This window comes from Mchenga conophoros, linkage group LG15 (genome assembly GCF_057382185.1).
Source record: "Mchenga conophoros isolate Kocher_MC1m ecotype Shallow Benthic linkage group LG15, M_conophoros_male_GT1.1, whole genome shotgun sequence".
Classification (NCBI taxonomy): Eukaryota; Metazoa; Chordata; class Actinopteri; order Cichliformes; family Cichlidae; genus Mchenga; species Mchenga conophoros.
This window is the reverse complement of record NC_140540.1, coordinates 12455417-12479008: the sequence shown is the minus strand read 5'-3', so window position 1 is coordinate 12479008 and position 23592 is coordinate 12455417. Positions and strand designations below refer to the sequence as shown.

Sequence of the window (23592 nt, the reverse complement as noted above, 5' to 3'; positions counted from 1 at the left end):
TGGTTAATAGTGCAGAAGATTGTTTTTCTGTTTTCAGGATTCATTAAAACATTTTGGAACAGATCATTTTTGTATATAATAAATCTTAGGATAGTATTGGTTTTGATGATTTATAAAACAGCTGTGTGCCGTAGCCCTGGTAGTGTGGATCCTTAGTGTGTAAAGAGTAGATACCTCATGTAATATGTGTGAATGAAAATCCATGGACTTTATAAGAGTCCTCCATTTATGGCTATGATCCTAACAAACAAGATTAAGACGTTTCTTTCTCCTAGCAATCTTCCTGTTTCCTAAAGGAACACGCATGCACAATATATATGCATCAGGATGGCCGAGTGGTTAAGGCGTTGGACTTAAGCTCCAATGAGCGCATGCTCTCGTGGGTTCAAACCCCACTCCTGGTATAATTTGGAGCCTCATGACTGGTAAACTGAAATGTATCTATGGGAGCAACAATGATCAATAGGAGGTTTTTAGGAATTTGCTGTGAGCAATATCCCCCCACCCAGTCACCCCCAAAAAAGCTGGGATGAAAGACAAATGAGAGGTCTGTGCCAAGGTCGCCCCCTCTCAGTCTTACTGTACATGTTATATGTAGAACCGTTGGCTTGTGCAATTAGGGAAAGCCCAGACATAACAGGAATACAGTTACCGGGAGGAGAAACATTAAAAATTTAACAGTATGTAATTATCATATTATGAAAACAATTATAACGCCAAGAAAGTTATAAAAATGAATTGAAGACGCTCCGTCTCAACGACCGCTGATTGGACTGCAGGCGACCACGTGATTTTGAATCTCATTAACCGGCATGCGCTGACCGGCGTTTCAGAAACTAAAGTGTCGTCATATATGTGGCGCCGTTTAAAAACTGAAACATGCCGACCATAGTTATATTGTGATGTTTCGGAGGTAAAACGTCAGTAAAACATCGACCTGTCCTCTACCATTTGTTAGAAGGCGACTGTGTTCTTCATTGTAACCATGAGTTAGAGTTGCAGTAAGCAGAATGAGTCGTTTCTGTCGTGCGATATGTGGGTATCGCTTCTCGGCCTTTTGGCTAAGATCAAGTGTAGTATCTGTTCTTATCAGTTTAATATCTGATACGTCCCCTACTCGGGGACCATATATTAAATTGATTTTTGGAGCAGGGAGATGGAATAGGGGCTTGCTCCGTCCACTCCACGCATCGACCTGGTATTGCAGTATTTCTAGGAACGGTGCACCCCCTGAAGCTGTGAAAAACAAATGGCATTTGACTCAACAGTTTGTGCAAAGAATTTTCTTATACGCTAGATATATGTGTGCGTCTGCATATCTGGACATTGTCTTCGTGTAATCTTCCAAGGTTAGTCAGACTGAAATCTTGCGACTTAATATTTGTGAATGACTTACATTTAACTATTACCAGAATTACTAAATCCTGCCACTTGGACTGACACGTGGCTGGACACACACTTTCTATGGGAAATCAAAAAAATATGTCGTTTTCAACTGCAGTTACACTATTCTGGCTCCAATCCTGCAGTTACCTCTGTTGTCCACTAGAGACCAATAGAAGTCTTTAAAAACCGGAGGCTGCCATCTACAAGGACTCATGTTGATTATAGGTTTAACTCTTCTCTTTCTCTACATACTGCAGCTTTCTGTCCTCTGTGGCTGTAAATTACATCGTTTGAAAAAAAAAAACCCACACAATTTTTTCTTGGCTTTTTAGCTAAAATCACCTGTATTGTCTGTTGTTTCCATTTGTGGATGGTTAATAGTGCAGAAGATTGTTTTTCTGTTTTCAGGATTACATGAAAACATTTTGGAACAGATCATTTTTGTATATAATAAATCTTAGGATAGTATTGGTTTTGATGATTTATAAAACAGCTGTGTGCCGTAGCCCTGGTAGTGTGGATCCTTAGTGTGTAAAGAGTAGATACCTCATGTAATATGTGTGAAGAAAAAAAAAAAAAAATCTGTTCTTATCAGTTTAATATCTGATACGTCCCCTACCCGGGGACCATATATTAAATTGATTTTTGGAGCAGGGAGATGGAATAGGGGCTTGCTCCGTCCACTCCACGCATCGACCTGGTATTGCAGTATTTCTAGGAACGGTGCACCCCCTGAAGCTGTGAAAAACAAATGGCATTTGACTCAACAGTTTGTGCAAAGAATTTTCTTATACGCTAGATATATGTGTGCGTCTGCATATCTGGACATTGTCTTCGTGTAATCTTCCAAGGTTAGTCAGACTGAAATCTTGCGACTTAATATTTGTGAATGACTTACATTTAACTATTACCAGAATTACTAAATCCTGCCACTTGGACTGACACGTGGCTGGACACACACTTTCTATGGGAAATCAAAAAAATATGTCGTTTTCAACTGCAGTTACACTATTCTGGCTCCAATCCTGCAGTTACCTCTGTTGTCCACTAGAGACCAATAGAAGTCTTTAAAAACCGGAGGCTGCCATCTACAAGGACTCATGTTGATTATAGGTTTAACTCTTCTCTTTCTCTACATACTGCAGCTTTCTGTCCTCTGTGGCTGTAAATTACATCGTTTGAAAAAAAAAAAAACCCACACAATTTTTTCTTGGCTTTTTAGCTAAAATCACCTGTATTGTCTGTTGTTTCCATTTGTGGATGGTTAATAGTGCAGAAGATTGTTTTTCTGTTTTCAGGATTACATGAAAACATTTTGGAACAGATCATTTTTGTATATAATAAAAAAGAAAAAAAAATCTGTTCTTATCAGTTTAATGTCTGATACGTCCCCTACCCGGGGACCATATATTAAATTGATTTTTGGAGCAGGGAGATGAAATAGGGGCTTGCTCCGTCCACTCCACGCATCGACCTGGTATTGCAGTATTTCTAGGAACGGTGCACCCCCTGAAACTGTGAAAAACAAATGTCATTTGACTCAACAGTTTGTGCAAAGAAATTTCTTATACGCTAGATATATGCGTGCGTCTGCATATCTGGACATTGTCTTCGTGTAATCTTCCAAGGTTAGTCAGACTGAAATGTTGCGACTTAATATTTGTGAATGACTTACATTTAACTATTACCAGAATTACTAAATCCTGCCACTTGGACTGACACGTGGCTGGACACACACTTTCTATGGGAAATCAAAAAAATATGTCGTTTTCAACTGCAGTTACACTATTCTGGCTCCAATCCTGCAGTTACCTCTGTTGTCCACTAGAGACCAATAGAAGTCTTTAAAAACCGGAGGCTGCCATCTACAAGGACTCATGTTGATTATAGGTTTAACTCTTCTCTTTCTCTACATACTGCAGCTTTCTGTCCTCTGTGGCTGTAAATTACATCGTTTGAAAAAAAAAAACCCCACACAATTTTTTCTTGGCTTTTTAGCTAAAATCACCTGTATTGTCTGTTGTTTCCATTTGTGGATGGTTAATAGTGCAGAAGATTGTTTTTCTGTTTTCAGGATTACATGAAAACATTTTGGAACAGATCATTTTTGTATATAATAAATCTTAGGATAGTATTGGTTTTGATGATTTATAAAACAGCTGTGTGCCATAGCCCTGGTAGTGTGGATCCTTAGTGTGTAAAGAGTAGATACCTCATGTAATATGTGTGAATGAAAATCCATGGACTTTATAAGAGTCCTCCATTTATGGCTATGATCCTAACAAACAAGATTAATACGTTTCTTTCTCCTAGCAATCTTCCTGTTTCCTAAAGGAACACGCATGCACACTATATATGCATCAGGATGGCCGAGTGGTTAAGGCGTTGGACTTACGCTCCAATGAGCGCATGCTCTCGTAGGTTCAAACCCCACTCCTGGTATAATTTGACTTGTAAACTGAAATGTATCTATGGGAGCAACAATGATCAATAGGAGGTTTTTAGGAATTTGCTGTGAGCAATATCCCCCCACCCAGTCACCCCCAAAAAAGCTGGGATGAAAGACAAATGAGAGGTCTGTGCCAAGGTCGCCCCCTCTCAGTCTTACTGTACATGTTATATGTAGAACCGTTGGCTTGTGCAATTAGGGAAAGCCCAGACATAACAGGAATACAGTTACCGGGAGGAGAAACATTAAAAATTTAACAGTATGTAATTATCATATTATGAAAACAATTATAACGCCAAGAAAGTTATAAAAATGAATTGAAGACGCTCCGTCTCAACGACCGCTGATTGGACTGCAGGCGACCACGTGATTTTGAATCTCATTAACCGGCATGCGCTGACCGGCGTTTCAGAAACTAAAGTGTCGTCATATATGTGGCGCCGTTTAAAAACTGAAACATGCCGACCATAGTTATATTGTGATGTTTCGGAGGTAAAACGTCAGTAAAACATCGACCTGTCCTCTACCATTTGTTAGAAGGCGACTGTGTTCTTCATTGTAACCATGAGTTAGAGTTGCAGTAAGCAGAATGAGTCGTTTCTGTCGTGCGATATGTGGGTATCGCTTCTCGGCCTTTTGGCTAAGATCAAGTGTAGTATCTGTTCTTATCAGTTTAATATCTGATACGTCCCCTACCCGGGGACCATATATTAAATTGATTTTTGGAGCAGGGAGATGGAATAGGGGCTTGCTCCGTCCACTCCACGCATCGACCTGGTATTGCAGTATTTCTAGGAACGGTGCACCCCCTGAAGCTGTGAAAAACAAATGGTATTTGACTCAACAGTTTGTGCAAAGAATTTTCTTATACGCTAGATATATGTGTGCGTCTGCATATCTGGACATTGTCTTCGTGTAATCTTCCAAGGTTAGTCAGACTGAAATCTTGCGACTTAATATTTGTGAATGACTTACATTTAACTATTACCAGAATTACTAAATCCTGCCACTTGGACTGACACGTGGCTGGACACACACTTTCTATGGGAAATCAAAAAAATATGTCGTTTTCAACTGCAGTTACACTATTCTGGCTCCAATCCTGCAGTTACCTCTGTTGTCCACTAGAGACCAATAGAAGTCTTTAAAAACCGGAGGCTGCCATCTACAAGGACTCATGTTGATTATAGGTTTAACTCTTCTCTTTCTCTACATACTGCAGCTTTCTGTCCTCTGTGGCTGTAAATTACATCGTTTGAAAAAAAGAAAAACACCACACAATTTTTTCTTGGCTTTTTAGCTAAAATCACCTGTATTGTCTGTTGTTTCCATTTGTGGATGGTTAATAGTGCAGAAGATTGTTTTTCTGTTTTCAGGATTACATGAAAACATTTTGGAACAGATCATTTTTGTATATAATAAATCTTAGGATAGTATTGGTTTTGATGATTTATAAAACAGCTGTGTGCCGTAGCCCTGGTAGTGTGGATCCTTAGTGTGTAAAGAGTAGATACCTCATGTAATATGTGTGAATGAAAATCCATGGACTTTATAAGAGTCCTCCATTTATGGCTATGATCCTAACAAACAAGATTAATACGTTTCTTTCTCCTACCAATCTTCCTGTTTCCTAAAGGAACACGCATGCACAATATATATGCATCAGGAGGACCGAGTGGTTAAGGCGTTGGACTTAAGCTCCAATGAGCGCATGCTCTCGTAGGTTCAAACCCCACTCCTGGTATAATTTGGAGCCTCATGACTGGTAAACTGAAATGTATCTATGGGAGCAACAATGATCAATAGGAGTTTTTAGGAATTTGCTGTGAGCAATATCCCCCCACCCAGTCACCCCCAAAAAAGCTGGGATGAAAGACAAATGAGAGGTCTGTGCCAAGGTCGCCCCCTCTCAGTCTTACTGTACATGTTATATGTAGAACCGTTGGCTTGTGCAATTAGGGAAAGCCCAGACATAACAGGAATACAGTTACCGGGAGGAGAAACATTAAAAATTTAACAGTATGTAATTATCATATTATGAAAACAATTATAACGCCAAGAAAGTTATAAAAATGAATTGAAGACGCTCCGTCTCAACGACCGCTGATTGGACTGCAGGCGACCACGTGATTTTGAATCTCATTAACCGGCATGCGCTGACCGGCGTTTCAGAAACTAAAGTGTCGTCATATATGTGGCGCCGTTTAAAAACTGAAACATGCCGACCATAGTTATATTGTGATGTTTCGGAGGTAAAACGTCAGTAAAACATCGACCTGTCCTCTACCATTTGTTAGAAGGCGACTGTGTTCTTCATTGTAACCATGAGTTAGAGTTGCAGTAAGCAGAATGAGTCGTTTCTGTCGTGCGATATGTGGGTATCGCTTCTCGGCCTTTTGGCTAAGATCAAGTGTAGTATCTGTTCTTATCAGTTTAATATCTGATACGTCCCCTACCCGGGGACCATATATTAAATTGATTTTTGGAGCAGGGAGATGGAATAGGGGCTTGCTCCGTCCACTCCACGCATCGACCTGGTATTGCAGTATTTCTAGGAACGGTGCACCCCCTGAAGCTGTGAAAAACAAATGGCATTTGACTCAACAGTTTGTGCAAAGAATTTTCTTATACGCTAGATATATGTGTGCGTCTGCATATCTGGACATTGTCTTCGTGTAATCTTCCAAGGTTAGTCAGACTGAAATCTTGCGACTTAATATTTGTGAATGACTTACATTTAACTATTACCAGAATTACTAAATCCTGCCACTTGGACTGACACGTGGCTGGACACACACTTTCTATGGGAAATCAAAAAAATATGTCGTTTTCAACTGCAGTTACACTATTCTGGCTCCAATCCTGCAGTTACCTCTGTTGTCCACTAGAGACCAATAGAAGTCTTTAAAAACCGGAGGCTGCCATCTACAAGGACTCATGTTGATTATAGGTTTAACTCTTCTCTTTCTCTACATACTGCAGCTTTCTGTCCTCTGTGGCTGTAAATTACATCGTTTGAAAAAAAGAAAAACACCACACAATTTTTTCTTGGCTTTTTAGCTAAAATCACCTGTATTGTCTGTTGTTTCCATTTGTGGATGGTTAATAGTGCAGAAGATTGTTTTTCTGTTTTCAGGATTACATGAAAACATTTTGGAACAGATCATTTTTGTATATAATAAATCTTAGGATAGTATTGGTTTTGATGATTTATAAAACAGCTGTGTGCCGTAGCCCTGGTAGTGTGGATCCTTAGTGTGTAAAGAGTAGATACCTCATGTAATATGTGTGAATGAAAATCCATGGACTTTATAAGAGTCCTCCATTTATGGCTATGATCCTAACAAACAAGATTAATACGTTTCTTTCTCCTACCAATCTTCCTGTTTCCTAAAGGAACACGCATGCACAATATATATGCATCAGGAGGACCGAGTGGTTAAGGCGTTGGACTTAAGCTCCAATGAGCGCATGCTCTCGTAGGTTCAAACCCCACTCCTGGTATAATTTGGAGCCTCATGACTGGTAAACTGAAATGTATCTATGGGAGCAACAATGATCAATAGGAGTTTTTAGGAATTTGCTGTGAGCAATATCCCCCCACCCAGTCACCCCCAAAAAAGCTGGGATGAAAGACAAATGAGAGGTCTGTGCCAAGGTCGCCCCCTCTCAGTCTTACTGTACATGTTATATGTAGAACCGTTGGCTTGTGCAATTAGGGAAAGCCCAGACATAACAGGAATACAGTTACCGGGAGGAGAAACATTAAAAATTTAACAGTATGTAATTATCATATTATGAAAACAATTATAACGCCAAGAAAGTTATAAAAATGAATTGAAGACGCTCCGTCTCAACGACCGCTGATTGGACTGCAGGCGACCACGTGATTTTGAATCTCATTAACCGGCATGCGCTGACCGGCGTTTCAGAAACTAAAGTGTCGTCATATATGTGGCGCCGTTTAAAAACTGAAACATGCCGACCATAGTTATATTGTGATGTTTCGGAGGTAAAACGTCAGTAAAACATCGACCTGTCCTCTACCATTTGTTAGAAGGCGACTGTGTTCTTCATTGTAACCATGAGTTAGAGTTGCAGTAAGCAGAATGAGTCGTTTCTGTCGTGCGATATGTGGGTATCGCTTCTCGGCCTTTTGGCTAAGATCAAGTGTAGTATCTGTTCTTATCAGTTACAAGGCGAGAAGCAATGCAGGATGGCGGCGGCGTCGGCCAATTTTCATGAGAGAAATACATGGATGCAAGGTACAAGAAATACTTTGAGATTCGAGTTGATGGAGAAAGAGGACGAGATTCATGACAGAATTAACTTCGGACGAAGGATCCTTTACGAGGCTTTAAAGATAAAGCCTGAGGAAATCTACTGCCTCCAGCAGAGTACGGCAAGTAAACATTATGATGTAACCTTTTGCACGGGAGAATGTGCGGAGGAGGTGAGAAGGAGATTTCACGGAGAAGAAAACGAAGAACTAAAGAAATATACGGTAACTCCTTTGTACAGAAATGATTATAGGATTTTAACGATCCATATGTATAACCCTTGGGTTTCGGAAGAGACAATTAAGTACTTCTTAGGAAGGTACGTCACAGTACTACCAGGAGTGCGCAAAATAAAGGATGGCTTAGGACTATGGACCGGAAAAAGACAATTCCGAGTCAAATTAAATGTGGATACGTCTACCGAGGACGGATATTGCCATCCACCCGCGGTATTCTCCATAGGAGCAGATAGGGGTTTCCTAGTGTATGCTGGGCAGCCCCAAGCGTGCAGAAAATGTGGCAGTACCGGACATAATGCGGACAGGTGTGAACAAATGAGGTGCAGGAGTTGCGGGAAGATAGGCCACATAACTAAAGACTGTAAGGAACCTAGAAAATGTCATTTGTGCGATTCAGAGACCCATATGGCAAGAGACTGTACTAGGCCAAGGTCATATTCTGAAGCGGCAGGAAATGAACATTACAGAAAATCGGATGCAGAAGCTGATATCGGAAAAAGAACACAGGAGGCGTCAACGGCTGCCGAAGATCACCTTAACGAGGAGAGAGCTGGGAGCAAGGAAGGCGGAGTAGAGCAGAGGAATAAGGAGGAAGGAACATTACGTGAATCGGACGCCGAGAGAGAGAAACAAGCAGAGGACGGACAGGTGTGGGCAGTAGTAGCGAAGCCGCGGAGAAAATCAGCAAAGAGGCGGAGAAAGGTGAGCTCAGGTGCTTCTCCAGAAGAGACAAAAACGAAAAATAAAGAGGATAGGGAGGAACGGATCGAGCAGGTGGAAAATACGGAGGGACATGTTTTGAGGGGTACACAGACTGAATGCATGCATACCCCCTTAAGTGACTTCACTAGTGATGGGGATACGGGGGAAGAGGCTGAAAGCGAAGAAAAATCGGAAGATTCCTTTATTAAGAACTTATTGGCGCAGGTTAATATGAAGAGTTAAAAATGGGGATACTGAAATAAAACTCCTATGGTTTTGATTTGTTTTGGTTTTGTTTTTGAGACATTTTTTTTTTTTTTTTTTTTTTTTTTTTTTTTTTTTGATTTATGTTTTAAGACATGGGAAACTTTCGAATAATAACATTAAATGTAAGGGGACTTAGGAATGCTCGGAAAAGAAAAATGGTTTATGAATTTTTGTTGTATTATAATTTTGATGTCTGCTTGTTGCAGGAAGTACATTTAAAAGATGAGGGGGATGTTGACCTCTTTACGAAGGAATGGAGAGGAGGTGAATCGGTCTGGAGTATAGGGGGAGTACATGGGACTGGGGTAGGAGTGTTATGTGGGAATAAAAGTATACGAATAAAGGACAGTTATACTTTAATACAGGGAAGGGTTATGGTTGTAGATGTGGAAAAAAGTGGGACACAAAACCGTATAATAAATGTGTATGCATATGTGGATCCCAAATTAAGAAGAGAACTTCTTTCAAAAATGGACACTTGTTTTATGACAAGGAAAAATATTTTTGTGGGAGGGGATTTCAACTGTTCACTGGAGAAAATAAAAACTTCGCTCCCTTTTAAGACCTTTATAAAAAAATACGGTTTAATAGATGTAATGGCCACACTACAAGGGAAAAGAGTGGGGTACACATGGAAGAACACAAGAGGGATGGAAAGTAGATTAGATTACATCTTGATAGAGAAAAAGTGTAAAATAAAACAAGGGAAAATAATACCGGCTTTGTTCACAGATCATCAAATGATAGTGGTGGATTTGGAGATAGAAGGAATAGATTATGGAAAAGGATACTGGAAACTGAATAACGAAGTACTTATGGAAAAAGAATATAAGGAAAGGTTTGCAGAGCTCTTCCCTTTATGGGAGGAGATGGAAAGCTTATATATAAATAAACTGGATTGGTGGGAGGATGTAAAAAACAAAATAAAAAAGTTCACGGTGGATTATTGTACGGAAAGGTCCAGCGTAAGGAAAGAGGAATTTCGTATATTGCAAAAAGAAATAGAATATACTTATACACTACAAAATGAAAAAGGAAACAACAAAAACATGGACGAGAAAATGGAAAGTTTAAGATTGAAGCAGGAAGAACTACTTGAAAGGAAGGCAAGGGCTGAAACATATAAGATAAAGCAGGAGGAGTATGAGGAGAACGAGAAATGTTCGGCCTTTTTCTTTAAAAAGATGAAAAGTAAGGAAAAAAAGGGAGTTATAATAAAATTAGAGAAGGATGGGAAAATGATAGAAGGGAAGGAAAATATGCTTAAAACGGCGAAGGAGTATTATGAGGTCTTGTTTAGAAAAGAAAAATTAGAGGGAGAAAAAGGGGATTTTTTCTTAAAGAAAATAAAAAAGAGATTAACGGGAGAAGAAAGCGACAGTTTAGAAGGGGAAGTTACAATAGGGGAGGCATATAAAGTATTAAAAGGAATGAAGGCAAACAAAGTGCCAGGGATAGATGGATTAACAAAGGAATTTTACGAAACTTTTTGGGGAATGGTGGGGATACATTTGTTGGGAGTTTTTAAGGAAATCATGGAGGGAAAGGAGATGACAGAGAGTATGAAGACGGGTGTGGTTTCTATTCTATTCAAGAAAGGTAACCCACAACAACTTGATAATTATAGACCGTTAACTATGCTATGTGTGGATTATAAGATCCTGAGTAGGATATTGGCAAATAGACTCGCGGGAGTAATGATGCAAATAGTGGAGAAGGATCAGACGTGTGGGGTCAGGGGGAGGCAAATGTCTTGGAACGTGCAACTACACAGAGACATACTCACATACGTTAGAGATAGAAATTTGCCAGCACTATGTGTGAGCCTAGATCAACAAAAGGCCTTTGATAGGGTAGATTATGATTTTTTGTGGAGGGTAATGCAGTATATGGGCTTGGGAGAGAAATTTAAAAAATGGGTAAAAAATTTATACAACGGCATAAGTCTGAAAATAAAAGTAAATGGATTCCTTACAGAAAAAGTGTATCAAACAAAGGGTTTGAGGCAAGGATGTCCATTATCTGTTGTTCTTTATGTACTGTATGTTGAACCTTTGGCTTGCGCAATAAGGGAAAGCCAGAGAGTAAAAGGGATTCCGATGCCGCGGGGGGAAGTTTTAAAGATATCGCAGTATGCGGACGATACAGTATTATATCTGGCAGATGATGATAGTTTAAAGGGTGCGATAGAAATTTTAGATATTTATGAAAAAGCGACTGGATCAAAGATAAATAAAGAGAAGTCGATGTATAAATATTTGGGGACATGGGAGGGTAGAAGAGATAATATCTGTGATTTTACTTTGTGCCAAGGCCCAATGAATATTTTAGGAATCACCTTTGGAAATAAGGAAGGAGATGAGTTTAGCAATTGGAAAAAAAGGTTAAGTGCGGTAGAAAAGAAGCTGGGCCTTTGGAAAGCAAGGAAATTAACAATTACGGGGAAGGTTCTGATTATAAAGAGTGAGGTGGTGCCGAAGTTATTACATCTGGCCTATGTGTTTTCGATGCCTCAGATCTACAGAGCGCAAATAACCAGAGCGATATTTAAATTTATTTGGGGGGGTTATGAGTATGTCAAAAGAACGCAAATGTATCAAGAAATTGAAGATGGTGGGAAAGGGGTACCAAATGTCCCTTTGAAGTTAGATACAATGTTTTATGCAAATGTATGCAAGCTATTGAAACAGAACTATGTCCATAAATGTCAAATATTGTTATGGTTTTGGTTAGCGATTCCATACCGTTTTTTGATAGGGTGGGAAAATAAGGGACCAAAGGCGGAAACTAGACCAAAATATTTTCAGAGGATGCTGGGATGGGGAAAGAAACATGCTGAATGTAAAGAGGTGGATACCGTACTAAACCATAAACTTTTATATAAGAAAATGGTATGGAAAGCTAATTATAACCAGGTACCGGTGAGTCCAGAAGTGTGGAAATGTGCACAGGATAAGACCTTTAAAAATGTTTTGAAGGATTTTAATTGGATGCATTTACACAAAAGGTTACCCGTGAGGATCATCATGTATGCACATAACTTGGGAAAACAGAAAAAGTGTCCGAGGGACAACTGCGTAGAAGAGGAAACAATAGAACACGTACTTTGGGGATGCGAATACGCAAAAAAGGTATGGGAAAGGGTAAAGGGGAAGTATAAAGGTTTGGGCACGGTGACTTATGAAGAGATTACCCTTTTCAGGGCTAACAGCATAGAAAAAGAGAGATACAAAATACGTTGTATGTTGTTAACAATTGTAAAAATGAAATTGTGGAAGGCAAGACAGAGTTGTATAACGGGAGGATATAAAGAGGGGGAAATAGGTACGACTAAAGCTGTAGAGAGGGAATTTGAAAAGACATACTGGCATGAACTACAAAAATGGGGAATAGACACGATCAAGGATAGATGGAAAGATTTCCCTTCCTTCTTTACTGCGAAGGCACCTAAAAAGTGGTGGTAGGTAAAGAGTAAGGAAGGGAGAAAGGGAAAAGGAGCAATGAAAAGCAATAAGTTATATGAATATGTTACATGAAAATGATTGGTTTGCGATGAATGAATGTGGGAAAGAAATGAAATGTAAATATGTCTTTGTAATGGAAATGGAAAAAGTTTTTTGAATTGTTGTGGAAAGAAAATAAAAGAAGTAAAAAAAAAAAAAAAAAAAAAAAAAAAAAATCTGTTCTTATCAGTTACAAGGCGAGAAGCAATGTAGGATGGCGGCGACGTCGGCCAATTTTTCGGAGAGGAATACATGGTCGTATGGAACGAGGAATACCTTGAGATTCGAACTAATGGATAAAGAAAAGGATTTCCATGACAGAATTAATTTCGGACGAAGGATTCTTTATGATGCATTGAAGGTACAACCAGAGGAAATCTACTGCCTCCAGCAAAGCACGGCAAGTAAGCACTATGACGTGACTTTTTGCACGGGAGAGTACGCGGAGGAGGTGAGAAAGAGATGTGGTACAGAAGAAAATGAAGAACTAAAAAAATATATGGTAACCCCGTTATACAGGAACGATTATAGGATTTTAACGGTGCACATGTATAATCCCTGGGTTACAGAAGAGACCATTAAGTACTTCCTGGGGCGGTACGTTACAGTGCTCCCAGGGGTACGAAAAATAAAGGACGGGCTAGGCCTATGGACTGGAAAAAGACAGTTTCGGGTAAAACTTAAAATGGATATGACAACGGAAGATGGATACTGCCACCCGCCTGCAGTGTTTTCCATCGGAGCAGACAGAGGTTTTTTGGTGTATGCAGGACAGCCACAAGCATGCAGAAAATGCGGCAGTACGGGACATAATGCAGACAATTGTGAGCAGGTGAGGTGTAGGAGCTGCGGGAAAAATGGCCATATCACAAGAGACTGCAAAGAGCCTAGAAGGTGTCACTTATGTGGCTCAGATACACATATGGCAAGAGATTGCACTAGGCCCAGATCATATTCGGAAGCAGCTAAAGCAGGGACCGAGGTAGAGCGGTATGAAGAAACGGATATAGGAACAAATATTGGGGAAAGCGCACAAGAGGCGCCACCAGCAGAAAGGAATCAGACTAATGAGGAAGAAGGGGGGGGGGGGGGAGAGGATGGGGCCGAACAAGGAAAAGAAGAAGGCGATAAGATGGGGGAGAAAAATGGGGAGAAGCAGTGCGAAGAAGGACAAATATGGGAAGTGGCAGCTAAGCCACGAAGAAAGTCGGCCAAAAGGCGTAGGAAAGTGAGCTCGGGAGTCCCTCCAGGAGAGACTAATTTGAAAGAAGGTGAAGGAGAGCGGATGGAAGAGGGAGGGGAGATGGGAGCGTATGTGTTGAGAGGGTCGCAGACTGAATGTATGCACACACCAATGAGTGATTTAACGAGTGATGGAGACGTTGAAGAAGAAGAAGTAGAAAGTGAAGAAAAATCGGAAGATTCATTTATAAAAAATTTGCTGGCGCAAGTCAACATGGACTAATAAGGAAGGGGAAAATGGACGACAGAGGTTTTTCTTTTTTTTCTTTTTCGGCTCTAATTTTGTAAAGTTTTCCTTTTTTTTAGGGGATATGAAGATCAAAAAGACAACTAGGAGATGGTATCTGTTTTTTCTTTTGTTTCTTTGTTATAAAATTATTAAGTGCCCTCTGCTTAGGTGTATAGATACCCCTTTTTTTACTACAAAATGGTGAGGTTCCGAATAATTACGTTAAATGTAAGGGGGTTAAAAAATGCCAGAAAAAGACAAATGGTATATGAATTTCTGTTGTTTTATAATTTTGATGTATGTGTAACATATGTGTTAAACACTTGTGAATTTCACCCAAAATACTTTCTTTTTTGGAATAAATATGTCATTTTTTTGCATCTCACTCTCCTATCTGTGTGTTCGGTCTGTGTGCGTTCATGTGCGTGTGTGCGCTGCGTGGTGACGTAGGCGCGTGCATGTGTGCCCCGGTCACAGCTCCTTTCAGCATGGCCGGAGGTAAGTCACTGCCACGTTGCTCTCAGTTAATCAAAGTTTGTTTGGATCCCAAGCTTCAGTGTGAATACGACCGTACCGCCGCGTTTTTGTTTATCGTTAAGAGACTCATTTGGGATAAGTTTTGTGGAGGACGAGTTCATTAATACACAATTATAATGAGTTATAGCCGAGAACTCGGCTAATATGCTAGCATGCTAAGCTAGCCCGTATCGCTAGCGGCTTGAGAGTTTACTCGCGTCAGTCTCTCCTTTTGTGTAACAGCATGCACCTTTTCTTTCTTCGTCAGGAGAGGGTTACGGGCAGTCGCGTGACACGCACGGATCGAACATGTGTCTCTGTGTTGCAGGTATGGAGATGTTTTTATGTTTTGGAGATGCAGTCTTTCATTTATTGTTCTTATAAGTTGTTTTGATGTTTTTTAGTGACATATTGTTTATTTTGTGCTTTTTGTTTTTTGAGAGTTTAAGTCAATGGTTTGAAATAATTTGTTGTATTTGGTTCGTTACATTAATGTACATTAAGGGCACAGCTCCTTTCAGCATGGCCGGAGGAGAGGGTTACGGGCAGTCGCGTGACACGCACGGATCGAACATGTGTCTCTGTGTTGCAGATGTGCAGTAAAGAGCCAAAGATTCGACACTGTCTCCTGCCTCTTGCTTCAACACCAAAACACAACGCAGAACAGCAGGCGTAACAATTACACGGGTTACATTGGTGCCGTGACCCTTTGGATTCATCAAGCATCGACGTCATCTCGATCACCGTGGGGAGCTCTTCACAATTGCCCTCGTTCCAAGTTGGTTGCTTTTCCTAACTTGTGTGGGACTTTTTGAATGAACTTGGACATTTAATCTGCTCAATTCTCATCCTGAATAACATTAAGTGTTAGTTAAGAATACTGTGTTTGCTTTTGTACAGTTGCACTATTTGGAATCTTGTTTCTTGTGATTGTGCTTTATTCATCATTATGGAGTCAGCATCTGGTTCAGAGGCAACTGGTGTTCCTGATGGGGAGGTTTCCTCTAATGTTGGTATGGGGCGAGGGTGGTTTCTTGGGGATGGGGTTCAGACACCTAAAGTTGGTGTGTCATTTGCTCCCAAGTTTTGTTCCACTCGTCTCCAGGTTCCCCCCTGTGACATTCAGACCCCGCAGACAGCTGGCAGTGCTGAGTTGAGTACACTCATCTCAGATTTGGCCAATCAGATTGGTCAGTCCATTGTAGCCCAGCTGCAAGGTGATAAGGGGACCAGTATGCCTACTGAAAGCTCTAAGGCTGAGCAGGGACCCCCTGAGCTAAATTTGTCTGGGGTGAAACTTGTCTTGCAATCAGACGTCAAGGAGCCACCAGTTTTCAGGGGTGATGGCAGTGATAAATTTTCCATTCATGAATGGGTTGAAATGATGGAAATGTACTTTGTAAAACGCAACACACCAACAGATCAGCGATCACGTGACATATTGGCTAGGTTGATGGGGAAGGCTAAGGATGTAGTGAGGGTCACCCTACGTCACAACCCCTCACTTGACCATGTCCAGGTTCCTGATTTGATATTTGACATTCTGAAACAGCACTTTAGTGTATTGACTTACTCTTCTATGCCTATGGCTGACTTCTATAACACGAAACCATTACAACATGAGGGAGTGATGGAATATTGGATAAGGCTAAACAATGCTATTGACGCTGCTGACGAGTGCTTGCGTAGGCAGGGGCGTAATGTTGAGGATCCAGGGCGTGAGGTCTCGATGATGTTCATCAAGTATTGCCCTGACCCCATCCTCTTGAACAGGCTCAGCATCAAAGCAGCTGAGGAGTGGACAACCACTGAGGTTCAAGAACGCATTGATAGCTTCCAGCGTGAGCTCAGGGCACGCAGTCAGGGCAGTTTCCACACCTCACAGAGGAGAGAGGTTAGCCACAACTGCTCTATTGTGCCTCAAGAAGCGATGGCATCACAGCCTGGGCAGGCCAGTGTCGCCTTGCAGTCTCAGCCTACAGCACCAGCCTCAAACCTTGCTTGTCAGCTTTCGCCCACAGCAGCTTGCTTCACTCCTGTTCTAGCTGATGTTTCGACGACCTATCCTTCTGGGACATCAGTGTCTTCTTGTCCGGTGCCTACGCCTACTCCTCAGTTCCAACAGTCACCAACATACACTGTGACCACTCAACCTAGTCAGCAGTCAGTTGGTTGCGAGCTTGGTTCGACTGACACCCAAGCTTTTGATGTGACTGGCATGCGCGCTCTGATCAGCCTCTTGGATCGCGTGATTGCATGTCAGAATGTGCAGACTGCAGCCCCTGCATCTACACCTTCGCAGCGTCTTACCCGCGGGCCCTTTCTTAAGAAGAATTGTCAGGTCTGTGGCAACACTGGTCATTCCACTCACATGCACTGCAGGAGAGAGAATCTCTGTCTTGCATGTTTTGCTCCTGGTCATTGGAAAAAGGACTGTCACAGTCGTCGTGAGGGACGGGAGGCCGGGGCTGTCGCGAGGCAGGGTTGGCCTTCGGAAAACTGAATCACCCACATTTGGAGAGGGGCAGTGTGGGGGAAGAACCTAATACCCTCAATCATGATGAATCGGATCTCGAAATTCTTTATGTCAACACCTGTTCAACAATGCCAGAGGGGTACCGTGTCGTGGTTCAGGGACCAGCAGTAGTGCCCACATTTAGTGAATTGTTCTACACCCAAGTTGCAGTGAATGACAAGGTTAACTTGAGGGGCATGATGGATTCCGGGTCTATGGCTTGCACTATGAGTGAAGAGGCCGAGAAGTCACTTAGAGAGGCTGGGGCTCTTGTGAGTGGACCGCAGTCGGCCGAACGGATTGTGCTGGTTGGCTGTGGTGGGAAGCAGACCCACCCAAAGTGCGTTTATGACTTGACACTTACTGTCCACGGTGTGAAATGCATTGTACCAGTTTTGGTAGTGTCGGGCCAGCGTGATGAGCTCATCATTGGCTCCAACGTTCTCAAGTACCTGATGCGAGTTATGAAACATTCTGATGACTATTGGAAGCTTGTGTCTGTGGGAAGCAAGCACTCGCTTCTTGACTATGAGCACTTCTTGGACATGATGTCGTGCACCACCAGATGGAGGGGTGAGGAGGTTCCCGACAAAATTGGCACTGTGAAACTGCCTCGTGCTGTGACACTACTCCCACGGTGTGAACATCTGGTATGGGGCAGGCTACCCAGCAACGTGCCAGTCTCTCCAGGCAGCACGATCATCGTGGAACCGTGCACCTCTGGGTCTGGGCCGAGAGACGTTCTTGTTGGCCGGGTGATCACATCCATGTGGGGTGATCGGTGGGTGCCATTGAAGATGACCAATCTCTCCTCAAAACCACTGACCTTGAAACGCAACTCGAGGGTTGCTGTTGTTTCATCTTGCCTTGCGGTGGAGGACCTTGATTTCCAGCAGGACTCCTGCAAGATGGCGAGTATGGCCCAGGTACCAGCCAGTGGGCCAGCTGCTACTGAGGCCGACTTGAATGACAGGTTGTGCTCCCTAGGTTTGGGTGATCTTGACATTGACTCATGCCATGCCAGCTTACAATCAAAGAGAGAGCTCGTTGAGCTAATTGAGCAGTATGAGGACATCTTCTCTAGACACCCGCTTGACTGTGGCGAAGCTAGACGCTTTGTACATCGGATCCACCTGACTGATGAACGCCCATTCCGTATGCCTTACAGAAGAGTACCCCCTGCTCATTACCAACAACTAAGGCAGGTACTCACTGACATGGAGGAGAAAGGGATTATTCGCAAATCCATCAGCGAGTATGCATCCCCCCTCGTCATGGTCTGGAAAAAGGATGGCGGATTGCGGATTTGTACGGACTTCAGGTGGTTGAATGCGCGGACTCTTAAGGATGCGCATCCACTCCCTCACCAAGCGGATTGCCTTGCCGCGCTTGGGGGCAATGCCTTCTTCAGCACGATGGACTTAACCTCTGGGTTTTACAACATCCCAATGTGTGAGGAGGATAAGAAGTACACCGCTTTCACGACGCCTGTTGGCCTCTACGAATACAACCGGATGCCACAAGGGCTTTGCAATAGCCCAGCTTCATTCATGCGCATGATGCTGAACATCTTTGGTGACCTCAACTTCACCAGTCTGCTCTGCTACTTGGATGACCTCCTGGTCTTTGCTCCCACTGAAGAGGAAGCCCTGTGCCGGCTCCGAGCTGTTTTTCAAAGGTTGAGAGACAACAATCTCAAGTTGAGTCCAAAGAAGTGTCATCTGCTGCGGAAGTCAGTCAGGTTTCTTGGTCATGTCATCGACCAGACCGGAGTGGCTGTGGACCCAGCTAAGGTGGAAGTGATTTCCAAGATGCCAAAGGAGGCTCTAATGGAGAAGGATGGTTGCACTCCTTCTGTGAAAAGGATTAAGTCCTTTTTAGGAATGGTCTTTTTCTATCAGTGCTTCATTCCTGGTTGCTCAGCCATTGCCAAGCCTCTGTTTGCTCTGACGGCTGGTCAGAAGAGGAAGGGACGGACTCTTCACGCTGGGAGGGGTGCTGGCATGTTCAGGAAGTTGACTGCTGCAGATTGGAGCCCTGCATGTGACAAGGCCTTTCATAAACTGAAGGACGACCTCCTTAACTGTGCCGTGTTGGCTCACCCTGACTTTTCACGACCGTTTATTTTGTCTGTGGATGCTTCTCTGGATGGACTGGGAGCGGTTTTATCACAATTGCCTATCGACGGGGATAAGGCACGCCCTATTGCTTTTGCGAGCAAAGCACTAAGCAGGTCACAGCAGAGATACCCAGCCCATCGCCTTGAGTTCATGGCCCTGAAGTGGAGCATCTCTGAAAAGTTCAGCCACTGGTTGAAGGGGCACCAGTTCACAGTGTGGACTGACAACAACCCGCTCGTTCATGTATTGACCAAACCCAAGCTGGACGCTTATGAACAAAGGTGGGTGGCCAAGCTGTCATCCTACAACTTTGATTTGAGGTACATCCCAGGTCGAAAGAATGTTGTAGCAGATGCACTCAGTCGTGACCCCTTCACCTATTCTATTGGTGGGCGCTTGCTTCAGGAGCCCTACGAGCACTTGGTGCGGAATGCAGAAGGTGCGGCGGCTCATGAGGTGCAGGACGCTTTCAGGTTTGGTGTCCAAAATATTCAGGTTGCCCAACAACCTGTTCCAGCTCTGACCTCAGAAGATTCCTACAGTTCGTCGGAAGTCACGGCTACCTTGGTTCACCACGATTACTGGGAAACCGCTGCGGAGAATAGAGCTGCCTCCCTTCTCTACCTTGTTCAGCAGTTGCAACCAGTTGGCAATGATGTACTGCCATCACTTACCTTACATGAGCTGGAGGACCACCAACTTCAAGATCCCGTCATCTCCGCTGTCCTGCCACTCGTAGCCCGCAGGAGGCACCCTTCCAGGCGTGAGAGACATGGTATGGATTCCAGGGCACTGGCCCTATTGAAGCACTGGGAGAGGCTCAAGGTTCGGGATGGCATTCTCTACAGGGAGACGAGAGACCCTGTGAGCAAAACAAAGAGACTCCAGTTGGTGTTGCCAGTGAATTTACGGGTGCAGGCCTTGAAAGGTGTCCATGATTTGGCAGGGCACCAGGGTCAAGTTCGCACCCTCCACCTAGCAAGGCAACGTTTTTTCTGGCCCAATATGGAGAGGGATGTGAAGGAGCATGTTCGGTGCTGTGGAAGGTGCATACTTGCCAAGACTCCAGAGCCTGCAGCACGAGCCCCATTAGAGAGCATTAAGACCTCTGCTCCCATGGAGCTCATCTGCATTGACTTTTGGTCAGCAGAGGACAAAAAGAAGCGCTCTGTTGATGTGCTTGTGGCAACTGACCACTTCACGAAAATGGCCTTTGCTTTCCCGTGCAAGAATCAGACTGCCAAGCAGGTTGCCAGAAAGTTATGGGACTGTGTTTTTTGTGTATATGGTTTCCCTGAGCGTATTCACTCAGACCAAGGTCCCAGCTTTGAGAGTGAATTATTTTCTGAGCTTCTGCAGATTTCGGGCGTTGCCAAGTCTCACACTACGGCTTATCACCCTATGGGCAATGGGGGCACGGAGCGGTTCAACCGCACACTTGGCAACATGCTGCGAGCTCTCCCTCTCAGAGCCAAACAGGAATGGCCGCAGCAGATTCAGACATTGACCTTTGCTTATAATGCAACTGTTCACGAGACTACTGGATATGCCCCATTCTACTTGATGTTCGGCCGTGTCCCACGACTACCGGTCGACGTTATGTTCAAGTCTGTTTTGCATGATCCTATTGTGGTGGACTTTAACGGCTACTCCAAGCTTCTTCTGTCATACTTGTCTGAGGCTGCCAAGATCGCCCGGGAGCACACCAGCAATGAGCAGGAGCATCAGGCTCGTCAATACAATAAGAAAATCAAAGGTGTGTCTCTGAACGTTGGGGATCGCGTCCTGCTTGCCAATAAAGGCGAGCGGGGCAAGAAGAAACTTGCAGACAAGTGGGAGCCTCAGGTTTACACTGTTGTGGAGAGGCATCCCAGGACCCACATTTACAGGATCAGTGACTCTTCAGGCCAGAGTAAGGTTGTACACAGAAACCTTCTGTTGGACGTGAGTTTCCTTCCTGTCCAGGATTCGTTGGGAAGTCAGTCCCTAGATTTTTTCTCCAGTGAGGGGGATCTCAGTGATTGTGGGGATCTGGAGGACCCTGGCAGTCTAGAGACAGAGTCTACCGCAGCAAGGACTTCCTTGTGGGTCCTTTCGGATTTGAGCCGTGGAGTGGATGTGGATTCTGTGGCAGGAGAGCATGCCTCACAGTCCACGGATCGTCAGCATGGTTCATGTGATGGTGCGGATGTGGACAATGCCCTACCTGACTCTCAGACTTGCACAACGGACATTCCAGCAAGCCCTGCTGGTCAGGCCCAGCACTTTGCTCTTCCTACTCCGGTTGACTGTTCCGCTACCTCTGATTCGACACAGTCTGGCACAGATTCTGTTCCAGGTGCCTGTCATGGGGACGCTGTTGTTCCGCAGACTGTTCCTGTTTCTGGTTCAGACATCAATCAGACCTCTGGTCAGCCGTATACTGAGCAGCCATCCAACTTGCCAAGACATGACTCTGACCATGCCAATGTTCGAAGCAGAGTGGTTACCAGAGCAGGTCGGGTGGTAAAGTCAGTCAACAGGCTGATAGAAAACATGGTCCAGAAGCCTATTACATGGGGCCTGTTACCGCCACGGGAGGCTCGGCCTCTGACATAGACTGTTTTTTTTGGGTCATCCCATTGCGTATTATGAATGTGTTGTACTTGCTTGAGGCATCATGACACCCACCCTGGGCGTTTTTATGGGACCACGTTTGATGAGGTGTAGGCTGCACCTTTGTGTTCTGAAAGGGTTGGAGGCCTGATCAACCTATCCAACTTCTTTTAATCCATTTATGGATAGTTTCTAACTGAACTATGGGATAAGATCCTTGGGTTACCTGTTCCGGAGGTGATGGTAGTTCGGCGTCGTTGTGCCTCTTGGTACTGCAGTACCATTCAGATGTGTAGTGATTTTGGTGAAATTCAGGGGGGGTGAATGTAACATATGTGTTAAACACTTGTGAATTTCACCCAAAATACTTTCTTTTTTGGAATAAATATGTCATTTTTTTGCATCTCACTCTCCTATCTGTGTGTTCGGTCTGTGTGCGTTCATGTGCGTGTGTGCGCTGCGTGGTGACGTAGGCGCGTGCATGTGTGCCCCGGTCACAGCTCCTTTCAGCATGGCCGGAGGTAAGTCACTGCCACGTTGCTCTCAGTTAATCAAAGTTTGTTTGGATCCCAAGCTTCAGTGTGAATACGACCGTACCGCCGCGTTTTTGTTTATCGTTAAGAGACTCATTTGGGATAAGTTTTGTGGAGGACGAGTTCATTAATACACAATTATAATGAGTTATAGCCGAGAACTCGGCTAATATGCTAGCATGCTAAGCTAGCCCGTATCGCTAGCGGCTTGAGAGTTTACTCGCGTCAGTCTCTCCTTTTGTGTAACAGCATGCACCTTTTCTTTCTTCGTCAGGAGAGGGTTACGGGCAGTCGCGTGACACGCACGGATCGAACATGTGTCTCTGTGTTGCAGGTATGGAGATGTTTTTATGTTTTGGAGATGCAGTCTTTCATTTATTGTTCTTATAAGTTGTTTTGATGTTTTTTAGTGACATATTGTTTATTTTGTGCTTTTTGTTTTTTGAGAGTTTAAGTCAATGGTTTGAAATAATTTGTTGTATTTGGTTCGTTACATTAATGTACATTAAGGGCACAGCTCCTTTCAGCATGGCCGGAGGAGAGGGTTACGGGCAGTCGCGTGACACGCACGGATCGAACATGTGTCTCTGTGTTGCAGATGTGCAGTAAAGAGCCAAAGATTCGACACTGTCTCCTGCCTCTTGCTTCAACACCAAAACACAACGCAGAACAGCAGGCGTAACAATTACACGGGTTACATATGTTTATTACAGGAGGTACATTTGAAGGACGAGAAGGATGTTGTTATTTTTTCGGAGCAGTGGAGGGGGGGTGAATCGGCATGGAGTATAGGAGGAGTATATGGGACAGGGGTGGGAGTGTTGTGTGGAAATAAAAGTATAAAAATAAAAGAAAGTTATACGGTGATACAGGGAAGAGTGATGGTGGTAGATGTAGAAAAAAACGGGGTCCAAAGCCGGATAATAAATGTGTATGCACATGTGGATCCAAAACAAAGAAGAGAACTCCTTTTGTCGATGGACACTTGTTTTATTACAAGGAAAAATATTATAGTG

General features: G+C 43.4%; 7 non-coding genes and 1 pseudogene across 7 annotated transcripts; all 8 read left to right on the top strand.

Annotated features, from left to right (window-relative positions):
- Positions 1 to 321: 321 nt before the first annotated feature.
- trnal-uaa (transfer RNA leucine (anticodon UAA)) lies at positions 322 to 404 on the top strand. Its single transcript has one exon. It is a non-coding gene; the product is annotated as a tRNA-Leu (tRNA).
- Positions 405 to 1041: 637 nt separating this feature from the next.
- Positions 1042 to 1232, top strand: LOC146557871 (U2 spliceosomal RNA). Its single transcript, XR_014888795.1, has one exon. It is a non-coding gene; the product is annotated as a U2 spliceosomal RNA (small nuclear RNA).
- A 696-nt stretch (positions 1233 to 1928) lies between these two features.
- Positions 1929 to 2120, top strand: LOC146557870 (U2 spliceosomal RNA). Its single transcript, XR_014888779.1, has one exon. It is a non-coding gene; the product is annotated as a U2 spliceosomal RNA (small nuclear RNA).
- Positions 2121 to 2710: 590 nt separating this feature from the next.
- LOC146557869 (U2 spliceosomal RNA) lies at positions 2711 to 2897 on the top strand. Its single transcript, XR_014888843.1, has one exon. It is a non-coding gene; the product is annotated as a U2 spliceosomal RNA (small nuclear RNA).
- An 848-nt stretch (positions 2898 to 3745) lies between these two features.
- trnav-uac (transfer RNA valine (anticodon UAC)) lies at positions 3746 to 3828 on the top strand. Its single transcript has one exon. It is a non-coding gene; the product is annotated as a tRNA-Val (tRNA).
- Positions 3829 to 4455: 627 nt separating this feature from the next.
- LOC146557867 (U2 spliceosomal RNA) lies at positions 4456 to 4646 on the top strand. Its single transcript, XR_014888812.1, has one exon. It is a non-coding gene; the product is annotated as a U2 spliceosomal RNA (small nuclear RNA).
- Positions 4647 to 6215: 1569 nt separating this feature from the next.
- LOC146557866 (U2 spliceosomal RNA) lies at positions 6216 to 6406 on the top strand. Its single transcript, XR_014888801.1, has one exon. It is a non-coding gene; the product is annotated as a U2 spliceosomal RNA (small nuclear RNA).
- A 1569-nt stretch (positions 6407 to 7975) lies between these two features.
- On the top strand, positions 7976 to 8116 carry LOC146557865 (U2 spliceosomal RNA; annotated as a pseudogene).
- The last annotated feature ends 15476 nt before the right edge of the window (positions 8117 to 23592 follow it).